Source organism: Ixodes scapularis, unplaced genomic scaffold (assembly GCF_016920785.2).
Source record: "Ixodes scapularis isolate PalLabHiFi unplaced genomic scaffold, ASM1692078v2 PGA_scaffold4__175_contigs__length_147842914, whole genome shotgun sequence".
Classification (NCBI taxonomy): domain Eukaryota; kingdom Metazoa; phylum Arthropoda; class Arachnida; order Ixodida; family Ixodidae; genus Ixodes; species Ixodes scapularis.
Genome location: NW_024609879.1, coordinates 25166870 through 25177282, shown reverse-complemented (window position 1 = coordinate 25177282; position 10413 = coordinate 25166870). Strand labels below are relative to the sequence as shown.

At 48.2% G+C, this 10413-nt stretch overlaps 1 pseudogene; it reads right to left on the bottom strand.

The window, feature by feature from the left end:
* Positions 1-6971: 6971 nt before the first annotated feature.
* On the bottom strand, positions 6972-9460 carry LOC120836452 (annotated as a pseudogene).
* Between the last annotated feature and the right edge of the window lie 953 nt (positions 9461-10413).

Below are 10413 nucleotides of genomic sequence, written 5' to 3'. Positions count from 1 at the left end.
CTTTTGCTGCTTCAACTCAGGAATAGGTAAGAAGAATGCTTATTTCGAGTGGCATACTTAAGACCCGGTAGGTAAGACGAGGACTCTCCTGTCGTGACGCTAATCAAATGTCACAGGCAGGGAGATACTACGATGCTCTTGTTTCTAGGATTGCCTCCTCCATGGTCCTGGCAGTACCACAGAAGATTAAGTCGAAGCTTGTGGCCACTAGGATCTCCAGGTCTTAAGGCATCCAAGTAGTTGTAAAACGAAACGAAATCTCACTCAAGCATTTGGCAGAGATACATCACAATGGTTAGCATATTCTTTTGTGATGAGCACATAGAACCTTTTAATTTTTATACTTTGTACTTGTGCCTATTAAAAACTGCTCCCTCACTGCCACAGTCATAGTCAACCCCGAGGACAAGGCCATGAGGGCCTTGAAATGATGGGTACCGAATTAGGGCAAATAATTAAACGCATTCGTTTAACACTCTTTCGCCCCAACCTGAGAGATTTCTGTCGAATATTCGCATTTAACTATAAAGACTAGAAACAAAGTACTATTTCAATGCACAGCCATATATTGGGAGAGTTTTGCCAGTGGGTGTGGCGACGCAGGTGCAGAAGAGTAGGAAAGGGATGAGGGCACCGAAGGAGCGAGAGAAAAAATGCAGCAAAGAGGAAACGACCGGCATTTTGACGCAACGCCGTCGGCGTGGAGCACTGTTGAGGTTACGCCAGGCACGTAGCCAGGGGGGGGAGGGGGGGGGGGCATGGGGCCCGTACCCCCCCCCCCCCCCCTCCCTCCAAAATCTTCCATTTTGCTGAGACCTCTTGTCCCCCTCCTTCTCAGAAAGCATTTTGTCATGGGCGCCCCCTCCCCCCCCCCCCCAAACAAAATCCTGGATACGTCCCTGGGCTACGCGTTGTCTGCTTAGGACTTATTTCTTTTTCGCCTGACTCAACGTTTGCAATCAAAAGTGGAGAAACTTAATTCGTTAGCTTTTTAAGCCACCGAAGAATAACATTATATCATTTCCTTGCCAGAGCCTGCCAAATAAAGGTCGAGAACCGAAATCTGGGAGTCGATCCCATGCATTCCGCCGGGCAAATAAATCAAAATGGCGGCCCTCCCCCTCAGCTGGAAGCAGCCGAGAGTTCACGGGCATGCGCTCACTCCTCTCGCTCTGCTCCGTGGGGTGGTTGGCTCAGCCGGGAGGGGGACGTTACGGCGGCGAGATCATAGACGGGCCAAACTCTCCCCATATATGGCTCTGCTGGAATGGAAACATTTTTCGACCCTCATGCTCAACTAGTGTCGACTGGGGATACTACTCCAGTTCATACACTCACTGAGCACGAGCGTAGAGCGTACCAGCAGAGGGCAGGTGTCTGGATAGAAAGAGAGTAGTTTGCGCGCCAAGAGGCTAACCGATAAAAGTGAGTACTACTCTGAGCAAAATGCAAAAAAAAAAAGCGCCAATTTTGACTTACCGATAACAGCGACACACAGTATCTTATTTACTGACTAAAAGGTACTGAATCATTATTTTGAGCTACCTAATAAATAATCTTCCCAGCTTGCTTTTTAGAAAAATCTCCAAATTTACAAGAACAATTAAGACAACTGCTAAAAAAAGCAGTGGCAAACCCAATCATTGAATTTGCCTGCTCTCCTGTAGCATGACATCTATGGCAGGTTGACCTGCAGAGTGAGAAAGCAGTCTAAAAAACAGGGTACGTCCTATGTATATATTTTTCTTTCGCGCTACAGAGCAAGTGCTGGAAGGAGGTTTCACGGCTTCCATTTTTCACAACCAAATTGCTTGGAATCCCCTGAGAACAAGTTCGATCAGTGAACTTGTTTTCGCCACTGGCATGACGTTTTCGTGTTGCCCGTGGAGACTCAAATAAATTTGTAAATAAAACCAAGGAAGACAACCCCTTCATAAAATATCTATAACTTTGGCTGAGAAAAGCCATCTTGACAAAAGTGTGTAGGATACAGTTTTACAGCGCCTATTTGTGTGCTTAACCGATTATGATGAAAATTGGCGACAATGGAAAGAAAATGCCCGAGTACCGTTAAAGGAGAGAGAAAGGATCCATACCTAAAACCGAAAAATTTAGAACGACCGCGTGAAGGAAACTCTGGGAAGCAAAATCATGTGTCAGACTAGTTTTGCTGCAATGCATGTAGTGTCAAAAGTTGTCCAGCTTAAAGAGATACACAGTATAAAAGTTTGTGAGTGGGGCCCCTGCCTAGTCTTCAGCTACTTTGCGAGGTAGTACGTTCCAAACGGGATGCTTGCTGCGTGCAATTGCACGGCCAGCTTGTGCCCAGCGATTGTTCGAGCTTAGTAGATGACCTCGATAGTACCGTTATATGACAAGCATATTTATGAATGTTAAACATGACTGACTTACAGAGAGACTGCGTATCAACCACTAATGACTTGGGATACCTAATTGAATACTGATATATTAACTAAATACAAAACAATTAATTACCCGTTCTTTTTTTATCGTTCCTCATCTCAGGGTTTACAAGATGTCAGGCATTATATTTTTTTAACAGGCTGGGTCGACTCCTCATTTAGTCGAAGTAGTCGATGCGTAATAGGAAAATACAAACAAAAATATGCCTTAGAATTCCTCTTGCACCCCCAAAATGGTGTGTTTTTGAAGGTAGGATACACAATGTATTGTGTATCCTGCCATTTGTACAGCTGAGGCAAAATGCCTCAGCTGTACAAATGCATATACACTAAGGGTACTTGCCAAGCCTATTCTCCTCAGCTCTATCCAGGTTGACCCGAGTTAGAGTTTTAAGGCATGAGGGCCAAGTCTTGTAAAGGAATTGAGAAAGTACATTTATATTAAAGGTACACGTTAAGTAGTAGGGCTAAGAACGAGTTGGTGGTGGCTGGTTGGACTGGCTGAAGGCTCGACAAGCTAACGACAGGCACAAGACAGGAACGCACGAACGGTCCAGGCCGCGCATGAAGGCGGCTTCTTTGTCTTCCGTCACCAGGCACGCTCACTTGGGGCGCGTCAAAGGTAATAGAAAGGAGAAAAGGGGACGGAGTATCCACGCGCTCACATCCCGCCGTAGCCTTAAAAGACCAAGTCTCTTGGTTTAGAGCAAAATAAACAAACGACTTGGTTACGACAAAATAAAACAAAAATAACGCAGCAGGCAATGGCTATCAACTAATACTTAAAAAAATTACGCGAAAGTTTACCACTAGAAGCACTAGGCTATAGCTAAGATAAAAGAAAATATGCGAAATGAGGCCTAGCATTCGAAACGCATAGTCACACTCACAGCTAACCTCAAATGCAGGTAAATAGTTGACGCTGGAATGCAAAGGCTTCAAAAGTACGCAAAAAAAAAGGAAAGAGACGAACACATTCACTCCCCGCCATATCTATAAAAACCGAGTCCCTTAGCTTGTGTGAAGCCGAATTCACAGTTACTAAAACAAGAATAAGAACGGCCGGGGCAAACGTTCAGTCACACTTATAGTCACATAGATAGTGAGGTCTTCGCCAAATACGTTGTAAGCACTGACGACCCTGTGGCAGCTGAGGGAGACGGTTCACTTTCTTCTGCTGTCTCTTCGGCGGAACGCTGCTGTTCTTCGGGGCTTAATGGCTCTCCTCCTTAGCTTGTTACTTGTGTGGCGGGGCTGGACTTTTTTTTTTTTTTTTTGCAGGTGGGCAACTGAATTGCTACTGAGGTAGTCGGGGGAATATACAACTTAATCTGGGACACATGTACTCTCCTGGGTTGGTTAAGAATACGAGATCCCAAACCAGACATGCGGAAGGCCTTGAAGGTGGTAGGAGTCGACTGCTCTACAAGGCGGTAAACTCCATTGAATCGGGGAGCGCGCTTGCCATGGGGGACAGACACTTGTCGCTTCACCCATACAAGATCGCCGACTGTGAAATCATGTGGGCGGTGGCTACGGTCGTAAAGTTCTTTTCGCAAGGACTGTGCTTTCTCGGTGTTGGCTGCTGCTTCAGACCGTTGATTAGTCATGTCGAGAATACGCTCAACGAGACTTGACTGCTGAATATGGCGATGTTGCTGTAGTTGAAGCTTTGGTACGTAGCCGAACAGCAGCTGAAAAGGCGAGAAGCCTGTGCTCGAATTAGCTGACGTGTTAACGGCAAAGGCACCTTCGTGTAGCTTGGTGGGCCATGTCAAGGGTTCTAATGCGCTAAGCTTGCGCAGCATTGTGAGGAGTGTTGCGTTGCTCCGCTCTACAAGGCCATTACCTTCAGGCCAGTAGGCTGAGGAGCAGTGGAGTTCAACGCTGTGTAGGCGCATGAAGCGCTTGAACTCTGCTGATTCAAAGGGTGAGCCGTGACCAGAGAGACCGTGACCCGGAGAAGATTGTACCCAGGAAAGTACAGTCAGTGGCAATTTGACCTTTGACAACGGAGCGAGCGGCCACGGGGAACAATTGCCGTATGCAGCGCTGCGTTCGCTTTTTTGCGCTGGGGAGGAGGCTACGGGAGCAGTCCACATTTCGCTGCCGGGGGAGGTCGAGTCAAAACAAATGCCCCTCGCGCTAGAATCGCCTTCTATCATATTAGATAAGCTCTTTTTTCAACAATACTTTTTCTGCGCTTTATTTTTTGCCTTCTCTTTGTAAATTTTGTCTGTAGTTCCTCAAGGGGCCAAAACGCTCTGCTGTTTCATTTTGATCATGGAAAGTAAGTTAGGAATGACTAATAGTTCATTTATAGGTGTGCACTCAATATATGGTAACATGGAAGTTTTCCTAATAATACTGTGAACGGCCAAGGTAAAACAAAAACGACTGCATACGGATAGTTTTTTCTGTGTCTAATTTTGTGTGCGTGTGCTCGAGAATTTTGTGGCTGCAAGAACAGAAACATTGTCTTCAGCGTAGTCTTTATTTCCTTATACTAAGAAAAGTAATTGATTCGTCTTATAATCTATTAAAAGAATAATGCGATTTCTAATCACATATAGCCTGGAGTTATTTCCAGTAAGCTAAAAGAAAAAAAAAAAAACACAAAAACCGTGGGCATCCGACACTAATAACCGCGCACTCCCGCTCCCTCAGTGCTTATCACCCCTCGAAGGCGCCTGGGTATGGACACATAGTGGTTGCTGGTGAGGCTCGGGATGGACTGGAGGTTGGTCCATTCTTCTTCGACTGCTTCCCAAAGAACTTCTGAAAAAGCCTGATGAAGGTCCCGCGTCGAGAGATTCCGTTTCATTAGTCCCCATATGTTCTCGATGACATTTAGATCCGGCGACCTTGCTGGCCATGTCAATTGCCTTACACCTAAGCCGTCGAGCAGGCTCAGCACCCGGCCAGCCGTGTGAATTGGACTGTTATCTTGTTGCAAGATAAAGCAGCCGTCAGAGAACTGACCATCCAAGGCGAAAGGAAGCAAGGTATAACAGAGTATGTCACAGTATTTCTCCGACGTCAGCCTTCCGTCGATTCGCATCAGTGGACCTAGTCCTTGCGCAGTTATGGCCCCCCATACGCTGACCGAACAACGACCGCTCGTTGCCACTTCTTGCGCGTAGTGAGGGTCATACCTGTATAAACATAAAACAACACCTATTCACTCAACTAGAAGAGAGAAGGCCAAGAAAAGTGAGGTATGTGGTTTTTGGTCTCACCGTTTGCAAGTAGGACGCCACACACGTTTCTGCTGGTCCCATTCAGACGTAAACGTAGACTCGTTTGTGAAGATGACTGAGGCCCAGTTGCTGGCATCCCAGTCCCGGTGGGCCTCTGCGAATGCAACTCTTTGCTCCTTGTGGCGTGAAGTCAGGAGCGGTTTTTGACATGCAATACGACTCCGAAGCCCTGCGTCATGAAGCCGCCGCCTGATGGTTCGGAGCGAAACTTGAAGGCCCAACTGCCCTCGTATTTTTGCTGCTGTTATACTTGGCTGGTCAAAAGCTGCACTAGCGATCCGCTCGTCCTCCTGGCGAGTCGTTGAACGGGGTCTTCGCCTGTGCGCCGCATCAGCTATACGCCCTTCATTCCTATACGCTCGCACGATGCGATTTACAGTGTTCAGTGCATATCCAAATCTAGAAGCTATACTTCTTTGACTTTGTCTGTCCCGAGACAGGGCACATATACTAATTCTATCTTCCAGTGGCACCCGTGACATCGCGGCAACGTCTGAGAGTCGCCTCAAGATCAGCGTATCTTATAAGTCGGGCTAAAACAAATATAAAAGTATATCCCGTGCTTCCAACACCCGAATAAAAACTAACAAACTTAAGCAGTCTTCGCGACTTCGCGATAACTTGTGATAAACCCATCGGCCAGCACTTGACAGAAATTTTACGCTTACTTTGCATGCGTTTGCAATTTTTTTTTATATTTCTGAAACAAGACAATGAAGATGTGGGCTGTAAATGTGACATAACATTTTTACAGATATGTGAGGAAAAGGTATACGTTTACTTTTAGTTATATATTCTTTACACTTAACCGCGAACCGTGAACTGTGATCATGTTGGAATCATTACGTGCGAAAAAGCTGAAAGTAATGCTCGACGGCTTTACAAACTCATGCTAAGATATGAGCGCCAGAACGGAAGCAGACCGAGATAGTCTTGCCAAGGGAACAATAAAAATACTTAAAAAATATAAGTCGGCGTAGTTTGCTAATCGCTTCGAAATGCCGCGCCCTTCGTCATGTCTCCCTTCCGTCTTAATATCCCCCCCCCCCCCCCCCCCCCCGCTTTTACAGAGTGGACCAGTCCGCCAAGTCTCCTTCCCAGAACGCCGCGGCGACCGCTGCGCCCCATGCGGCATTTTGCCTGCTCCGCCAGCGTTCACGTTGTCGCAGATAAAATTGCCTCTGACTGTACTTGCTTCTGATTGTGAGGAGTTTGAATGCGGCACATGGCTGCGGCTTCGTCGGGGTCTGGCTGCTGGCCTGCGTTGGCTATAAGAAATCCGAGAAACTTAATCTGTGGAAGGCCAAAACGACACTTGTCTAACGAGGCCTTAAGTCCATTGTCAAGAAGCAATTGAAAGGCTTCACAAAGAAGATGCGCAAACGTGTAGAACGACTGAGCATAGACAAGAATATCATCAAGATATACACAAATACCAGACTTGTCGTGGCGGGGCTTCAGATCTTGAAAGACTGTCTGCATGATAGGTTGGAATGTGGAGGGCGCTTTTTTCAAACCAAACGGTATCCGAGTCCACATATATGTGCCGCGGTGAGGAATGAAAGCTGTCTTTTTATAGTCCTGGGGGTGGAGGCTGACTTGCCAGTATGCACTTTTCAAGTGCATGGTAGCGAAGTACGACCATCCAGCGATGTCATGGATGATATCACCGACAAGAGGCAGGGGGTACACCACTGTGATCGCGCGTTCATTGAGTGGTGCAAACGTTTCTTATCTCCGCGAGACACTACGACCGCTGGAAAAGCCCATGGACCTGATGCTGGAAGAATAACACCTTCGTACAGGAGCTTCTTTATCTGTTTTTCCAGGAACTGTCTGTCTTCGGGATCATATCGGTATGGGCAACGGCTGTAGGGCAAGGCGTTTGGTAACAGGTCAATGCGATGCTGCATGCCTGTAAAATAGCCCAAGTCATCCTCGTGACGGGCGAAGACTCCATTCTGTTGTGTCAAACTATCGGCAATGACAATATTTTGACCAGAAGATAACTGATCTAAAAGGAGGGCTGGCGGAAGATCAGCGTGAATGACTTTAGCAACAGTACCGGCTATCTGGGCTGGCAGCTCGGCATTGGGACTATTGATAGGCAAACGTGGAGTTTCTTGGGCAAAGGCTTGCCTGGATGGCTGGTCCGACGACGGCAAGGGTTCTCTCTGTAAGCAGTCTTGTGACATGGTGTGCACTTGTGAATTAAGGCTTGATTGGGTGAGAATTACGGCATCGGATATTTGTGGTGCTAGTTTTTGTTCTGCTATGATAGACAACCCTGTGGCCGTATGCTGAAGCCGGACAGGCTGCGGAGGCTCAAAGGTCAGACGCGCCCGTGCGGCTCGAAACCAATCGTTACCTATAATCAAGGGGAGGATGATGTGTCCCAGAACCGCGGCTTCGACGACTGCCACAATTGAGCCAATGGTGATGTTAAGCAATGCTGCACCCGCTGGGAATACGGTGGTACCTTCTACAACTGCCAGTGAAGGCTCAGCACAGGGATTTAGCATGCGTTCTGGGAGAAGCGACTTTGCTATGAGAGTCAACTTGGAACCTGAGCCTGGGAAAGCATCATAGTTTCCAATTCCAGTGATGGTGACTAAAAAGAATGAGCACTGCAGCTGAGAGTCTTCGAGGGTCGCTGGCATACTGTGAAGAGCTGGTGGAGATGACTTTGCAGGCATGAACCTAGCTGCCGACGACGAAGCCTGTGCTGACTCATCGGTGCATGTTGTACACTTCGAAGCGAGGTGTCCGAGGTGTTTGCATTTGTAGCAGACCGCTTGGGGCAAGTCTTGGCCACTAGGGAACGCTTGGGCCTCATATTGCGTCGAGATGGCTTGGTATTGGGCCTCTTGCAAGTTGGTGGGCAGGTCTGCGATGCGTTGACGGGAGGCTGGGGGTGACGGTGACGTCAAGCCAGTGCGCTGCCTAGATGGGTGGGACATTCGGATCCGGCCAACCTAGACGATTGATGTTGGTGATTGGGTTGGGCTGAAGTAGTCGAATGGCTTGCTTTGGCGTGTTGGGCCGACCTATCCAGGCTCGTGCATGTCGCAAGAAAGGCTTGGACGGTTGTTGGCCTATTCGCTGCCAATGCTGCGACAGTATGTTGGTCCCGCATGCCTTGGAGTAGGTAGTCGATCTTCTGCGGATCGCGCAGGGTTACCGGGCAGCGTTGAGTGATCCTTAATTTGGCGAAGGCGTACTAATGAAGGGATTCTCCAATTCTTTGAGTCACGTCCATCACCCGTTCCTGCCAGTGGGGGTAAGGGTCCATTTTGTGATAAATGTCGCTTTGAGGGCGTCTCTCTAAGTTGGCCACGTGTCGTATTGGCTTCCGAACGCGAGGTGAAAGTTTCGTGCTGTATCTTTCAACTTGCTTGCTGCGATGAGCCGTGTAGTGGCGTCATTCCACGACGCAAGTTGCTGGACGCGACGAATGTCCTCAAGCCACTCTTTCACGTTTTGCTTTGGCGAGCCGTTAAAATGTGGGAGGGACTCGGACAGTTCTGGTAGCCTTGCAACTGTCGTTGAAAGACGAGGCAACTGCTGCAACAAAATAGCAAGTTTTTGTAGCGTGATGGGGTGAAGTGCCAAAGAGCCAGCGGCAGAGGCCGACGCTTGATCCAGGCAAGGCGAAAATTTGTGGCGCGCCTCAATGTCGGCGGCGAGTCGCTGAATGAGGGCTTCTTCTGAGCAGGAAGGGTCTAGCTCACGTGCAGCGAGCTCGTCCTTAATAAGCTTGACGCTTAGACACGACATAGTTCTTGCGTCCAGTATGCTCCAGACAATGACGGGCATGGCTTCAGGTCACGTTCACGTCGGGGCGTAGGCGGAACCAGGCGATTCGAGGCAAGGCTGGAGGTATGGGCTAGTGTAGGCCTTCACGGTTCAGAGTCGACTGCGCCAGATGTAAGGCATGAGGGCCAAGTCTTGTAAAGGAATTGAGAAAGTACATTTACATTAAAGGTACAAGTTAAGTAGTAGGACTAAGAGTGAGCTGGTGGTGGCTGGTTGGACTGGCTGAAGGCTCGACAAGCTCGCGGCGGGCACCAGACAGGAACGCACGAGCGGTCCAGGCCGCGCATGAGAGCGGCTTCTTTGCCTTCCCTCACCAGGCACGCTCACTTGGGGCGCGTCAAAGGTAATAGAAAGAAGAGAAGGGGACGGATTATACCACGCGCTCACAGAGTATAGAAGTACACGCTCCCTAACAGAATAAGAAAGGCAGAGAGAAGCCTCAGTTGTTTCGCCACCAGCCTCCCTGCTACCTTCGATGACGTTTCAGCGCCTCATGAGCCTCGAGTGAGCACGTGTGTTGAAAGCGGGGTGAAAAGTAGAAGCTCGTGCTGGAGGACGCCCAGCCACTTTCTTTTTGCATTGGCTATACGACATATTTTTAGTACGACGAATTTTTAAGTGAGTAAAAGTATTGCAAATATGCAGTCAACCTTGGACCATAATACAAAATTCTGATAAGCATGACAACTGCGCATGCGTATTGCCATCCACCATTTTCCGAATAAGTGCTCCCGCCTATCGGAACATCTACACATGTGGTGCGTGAGGGGGTTCAGGACTGAGACAATAGAAAACAAAACGCTCACAAGGCTTGTCTTTCCCTTTCAACCATGCGGGTACATTTGTTGCAAATCCCTAATCTGATTTCTAGCCTAAATGTTGAAGAATTAGCAAATCTTGTCCACACCCGAGAT